Genomic DNA, 5611 nt, shown 5'->3' with positions numbered 1-5611 from the left:
GGGCAGGACCAGCATGACATGTGGTACAGGAGGTCAAACCCAGGTGCTTGCCCTTGCCTAGGCAGGCACTTAGATGGCTGAGTTATCTCCACGGCCCTATTTTTTTATTTTTTAAAGAATACAATATAGAAAAAAAAGCATTAGAAATGATACAAAATTTCATTAAACAAAGTAACAGGAATTCAACCATGCTTGCTATATTGTAAGATGTTATCATTCAAATTAGTTTAGGTTACCAGATATAAACCTGAAATTTTTTATTTTATTTTATTTGTATTTAGGAAAGTGTCTACAGGGTGTTCAGTGTCTCATTACTAGATCGGACTCGTAGTGATCCACCTGTTTAGAGCCTCTCAAGAGCTGGGATTACAGGTGTGCACCACCACGCCCAGTCTCAATTGCCATCTCAACGTGCCCCTGGGGGTGGGGCTGGCATAGCAGGCCTGGGGATCGAACCCTGGCCCCTGCACCTCCTTCCAGGCATTTTAATCCACTGAGCTATTTGTCCAACCTGTGAAAAATTGGTTTTAATGAAACAACAACAACAAAAATGTTATAAGAAATTAAAGGGGTGTTCTGGAGTGCCGATGAGTGGCATGTAGCAGAAACAGAACAGGACAGAGCTGGGGCATGCGAGGTCATCCTACTTCTCTGCTAACGCCTGCTGAGCATCAAATCACATCCTTACGCTAGCATGGTGGGACATCCCTATAATGCCAACACTTGAGAAGGCTGAGGCAGGAGCATCACGAGTTCAAGGCCAGCCTGGACTACATAGTGAGTTCAAGACCAGGATGAACTAAGTAGCAAAATCCTGTGTGAAAAAGGTATTTGGGGCTTCTGTGTTAGGTGCATATGTAATTTTTATATCTTCCAAGACATTAACAATACTATTATTGGCACCGTGTCGGTGATGTGAAGGTGCTTAGCGTGTGTGGGTAGAGTGTTCTTGAAGACATCTGTACCTTCTGACTGCGAAAAGATGGTCAAGGTTTTGAAAGGAGTGCTTATAGAATGTGACCCTGCCATGAAACAGTTTCTGCTGCACTTGGATGAATCTAATGCCCTAGGGAAAAAATTTGTCATTCAACATATTGATGACACTCACATCTTCTGAATAGCAGAGTTGGCTAATGTCCTTCAGGAGCAACTGGGTGAACTGATGGATCAAAACGCTTTTTCTCTTACCCAAAAGTGAAAATATTAGATAGTGGATGCATGGGACTTATAAGAAACAAACATGAAAACTGTCAATAGTCTGCATCTTAATTTGACTATTTCAAGCATTTGTAGGAGCTATGGGAAAGACTGAGATTTGTTCCAACACATCCCTGAACTGATTTGGTTGCTTAAATTTTTAAAGAAGCTTGAATTTAGCTATAATTTGGCTTTTATTTTATGAATATATAAATGTTTCTCTTAAAAGATATTATTATTGTGGCTACCCTGAGCCGGCAGGACCAGTCCTGTCCAAGCCCAGGCGCAGCGTGGGCGAGACCCTCTTTCACCCCCTTGGGACCCCCCTCCACTCCGCAATCCACCCCACTCCCTCCCAGTGAGTGAGAACTTCTGCCGCATTCTCAGGACCCCTAGATCCAGCCCTAGCCCAGGCCCAGTGAGGGTGTGGGAGAGCTGCCTCTCCCCACTACTCCACCTTGTCCTCTCCAGACTCAGCTGAGGTCTGGCATACAGGCCTGGGGTGAAACCCTGCAGCTGCAATCCCTGCAGAGAGTATAGGGGACAGAACCACCCAGCTAGTCCAGGAGCAGAACATCTTGCCACAGGAGCACAACAAGTTCACCCCCAAGGGCAGCAGCAGGAAGTAGCTGAGCATAGCAGCCAGACCCAAGCCAGGTACAGCTGGATAAACCCAGACTTTGCAGATCTGCACCTGAAAAATTTTCTTTAGTTCATAGTTTTTTGAATCAAAAAAATCCTAACTGATCAGTTTTCATTCCTGTGTGCTTGTTTCTCTCATTTACCTGTTCCCCTATAAGTAGGATCTATATTGCAATAAGGGTCTCCTGCCCCTACCTGCTAACCCATAAATATCTGGAAAGGACAGTAGCTAAACAGCAATGGGCTGAACAATGTTACAACTTTTATAGCTATAAGGAAGCCCTCCCACCACCCACCTCCACCATCAGAGATGGGTGGGTGAGCTTCCCCAAAGCTTTGAGTCCAAGAGGAGAGCAACAGTTTGATCAGGCAGCAGAGAGGACCTAACCTGTCCAGGGAGATTTCTTCAAATGCACTGTAGATTGTTCATTTACCAGGAAATGTTTAACACACAGTAACAGACCTCCTAGGATATAATTAAATATGGTTTTCTAGGTTTATACTGTATAATAATCTCTTCTAGATCCTTTGTTTCTTAATCCAGAAAGAACTTTCTATGGAATCGCACTCATTTGGCCTACTAAAAATTTGGCCCATTGCTAGGCCTCTTAGATTTTGAAACAGCACAAATTCATGGCACCTACTGCCACCTGGCTCCAATCATGGCTGGTTTATTCCTCACATACCTCATTCTGTGACTATTCCAATCTTTCTTCTCAAGCTTCCACATCTTCCTCCTGATGTGACAGTCCCCAGTTGCTGAAGACTGAGGCCCAGGTCTGAGCTGCCTTAGCTACTGCACATGGGAAAGCAGGTTTCATCAGGTAGACCTTTTGACAATCTTCCCTGAGCTATCACATCCGGTTCTGCTCTGGAATTCCTTCATTCCCACTTTCTTCTCATATTTCTCTTTTTTCATCTAGATCTGGGCTGTCCCATATGCTAGTTGCTAGCCATATGTGACTGTTTAGGTGGAAGTGAATTAAATTCATTTTATTTATTTATTTATTTATTTATTTATTTTTGTATTTTAGGATAGGGTGTACAGTGTCTCACTACTAGATAGAACTCGTAGTTGTCCACCTATTTGCAGCCTCCCAAGAGCTGGTATTACAGGTGTGCACCACTGCACCCAGTCTCAATCACCATCTCAGCACACCCCCGGGTTTGGGGTCAGCATGTCAGGCCTGGGGATCAAATTCTCGGCCCCTGGGCCTGCTTGTAGGTGCTTTAACCCGCTGAGCTATTTGGCTGGCCCTATGAATTAAATTTAAATAAAACTAAAAGTTCACTTACTTGATTGCCTAGCTACATTCAAGTTTCTAACAGCTACATGCAGCTAGCAGCTAGTGGGTAGGACACGGCAAATGTCAAATATTAACCTCACTACTGGAAAGTTCTACTAGACATCCCTGCTCAGTGGAATCCTCTGAGTTCCTCTGTCAGGCATGGTTTATTCCACATTAAACAGAAAACTTTATCATCAAAAGTAGCAAAATGAATAACTATTCCACAAGGGACCCTCCTACCCTTCTAGCTTCCCACTTCCAGAATGCCTGCAAATTTTTAGACTGCATTTCTTTCTTGGCCCTCTACAATCTGCACCCTATTTACACACATAAAGCCATCAAAGCCTTGAGATGTCTTCCATCATTTTTTTTCAGTTATCATTGTCATAAAATTTTGCCTCTCCAGCCTGTTCTGCCTACTTCTTGTCCTTGTCACACCACCTTGCTGAATTGCTGGCTAAAAAGACAATAAGTTCCTTCTTGGGCATGCACTCCTCCAGGATCTTTCATCCTAAATGTCTTCATTTTGCCCAAATTCTTGTCCTTCGCTCTTCTACCAGCCCTCCTCTGACGAGCTCCCCTTTTGGCTCCTGGCTTTCTCTCTTGGTATATACCTTCTGTATGACAATGGGTCTCAGTGTCATGGCTGAAACTGCTCATACTCATTTCCATACCTGGCAGTATGGGGAGAGCACCAGGAATAAAAATTTACATTCTCACTAAATGTCCGCTGACACAGAGCTATCTGTCTTGCCATCTCAGTTAGACCCTATGTCCCATGCAACACTGGGAGCCGTCTATGCTGGAAGCAGTGATCTTTCCTTTCCTCAGAGACTATATTGTGAGGAAAACTCTGGACATATGAAGAGTTTGGGACATGGGGTGAAAGAAACAAAAACTGTAAAATGGAAGGCATGGGAAAGCCCTGGTCAAAGGAATTTTGTGCAATAACTTTTCTTAGGAATGATGTTAAGGCCTTTGGATTTTTTTTTTCATTTCACTGCTTTTCCTTTTGTTTTGGAGAAGGGACTAGATTTGTCTCCTCTTCACTGAGTCTTCAGAGGGAGGTACACACCAGTGATAGGTCACTTTCACAAGGGCAATATCATGCAATAAACCTGTAGCAAATTATACCTTGGCACTACATGAAGGAAGAGGACAGGACAATGTTCTCCTTCCCTTCTCAAAATCAGGGTGTGAAGTACACCACAACCTTGAGCAGCAAGTCTATGACCAACAGGAGGGGAAGGCAGAACGTTTTTTCTACTTGTACCCTTTCTTCCTGTTCATTTCAACACACGTTGCTCTGCTGATTTCAAAGCTAAGAAAGGGGAAAGTTGAAATAGGTAGCTCAGTTGGCTATATGAAAATTAAAGTAATGCTGACAACTGAGTACAGGATCCTTGATTTTATTACACTTTTAGACCAGCAGGCCCTGACCGATGTTCTCGTAATGTAAATTTAACATTCAAAGCCCATAAGTGATGCTAAGAACACTGAGAAAACAGGAGAAATTTACATCGGACAGATGTGCGATGTCCCAAAATGCTGTGATCTTTTACAGCTACAAGGTCAAGGCAGTTTTTCACAATGATTTGTACAAAGTTTGCTTATAAAAGAAAAACAAATTTATGAGTGCATTAAGTTACGCAGAAGATAATCAAAGGAGCAAAGATAAGTCTCAAAATGAGCACTTACTAAGCAGTTGATACCAAAGTCACACTGGGTCAACACATTGCCTTTTCTGTGCTTGATAAAAATTTGTAGATGAAAAAAATGGCTTTTTTTTAAGCAAAAGAAAATCCTCCTCCACAAAGCCTTCTTTCCCACAGCCTTCTGCCAAACAGATTCTGTTGCTAGGTAAACATAAGCTACCAACAATTTATGTACTAATATATATAGCAAATTATAGTTGAGAGGAAGCTTTCAAGCTTATGAAACAGATGGTAGATTTGTGTCACGGCCTGAGAAACAACAGCGTTTTGACATTATGAGCTACTGCAGGTCTCTCCGATAGCTTCCTAGCTTAACAAGCACTCTTGACTTTTTTGTCACAGAATTGTATGAAAGAGTGAAAATCATCTAGAAAATGAAGAGTTGCCAACAATGGAAAAGATGATGCTCTTTTGGAATTGGAGTGATCATATTTTCAACTCCATGCTTAAATACATGATAGCAGCCTAAAGTAAACAACTCAGTTCAACATGTAATCCGCAGACTCACCATCTGGAGAGTCAAATTTAATAAGCTCAAGGCCATCAACTCCATTTCTCTAGCCCTATAACTAATCAAAGAAAGATTGTTTAAACACTCATGGCAGGAACAAGAGGACATAATCATCTATAAGCTGTGTACCAGAGACTATATCCCTGCTGATTTAAATGCTCTGAAAGGAACTTTCAGGCACTCAAGGCCCTTGTGTTGTAGGCAGCTGAGTCAGACAGAAATGTTCCAGGCAGTCCGACAGGCTCAGCCCTCAAAGG

The 5611-nt window shown here is 42.5% G+C and overlaps 1 pseudogene; it reads left to right on the top strand.

Moving 5' to 3' along the window:
* Positions 1–982: 982 nt before the first annotated feature.
* On the top strand, positions 983–1198 carry LOC101584811 (annotated as a pseudogene).
* The last annotated feature ends 4413 nt before the right edge of the window (positions 1199–5611 follow it).

This window comes from Octodon degus, unplaced genomic scaffold (assembly GCF_000260255.1).
Source record: "Octodon degus isolate 3935 unplaced genomic scaffold, OctDeg1.0 scaffold00063, whole genome shotgun sequence".
In the NCBI taxonomy this organism is placed as follows: domain Eukaryota; kingdom Metazoa; phylum Chordata; class Mammalia; order Rodentia; family Octodontidae; genus Octodon; species Octodon degus.
Note: the sequence above shows the minus strand (reverse complement) of the source record. Positions and strands in the feature narration are given on the sequence as shown.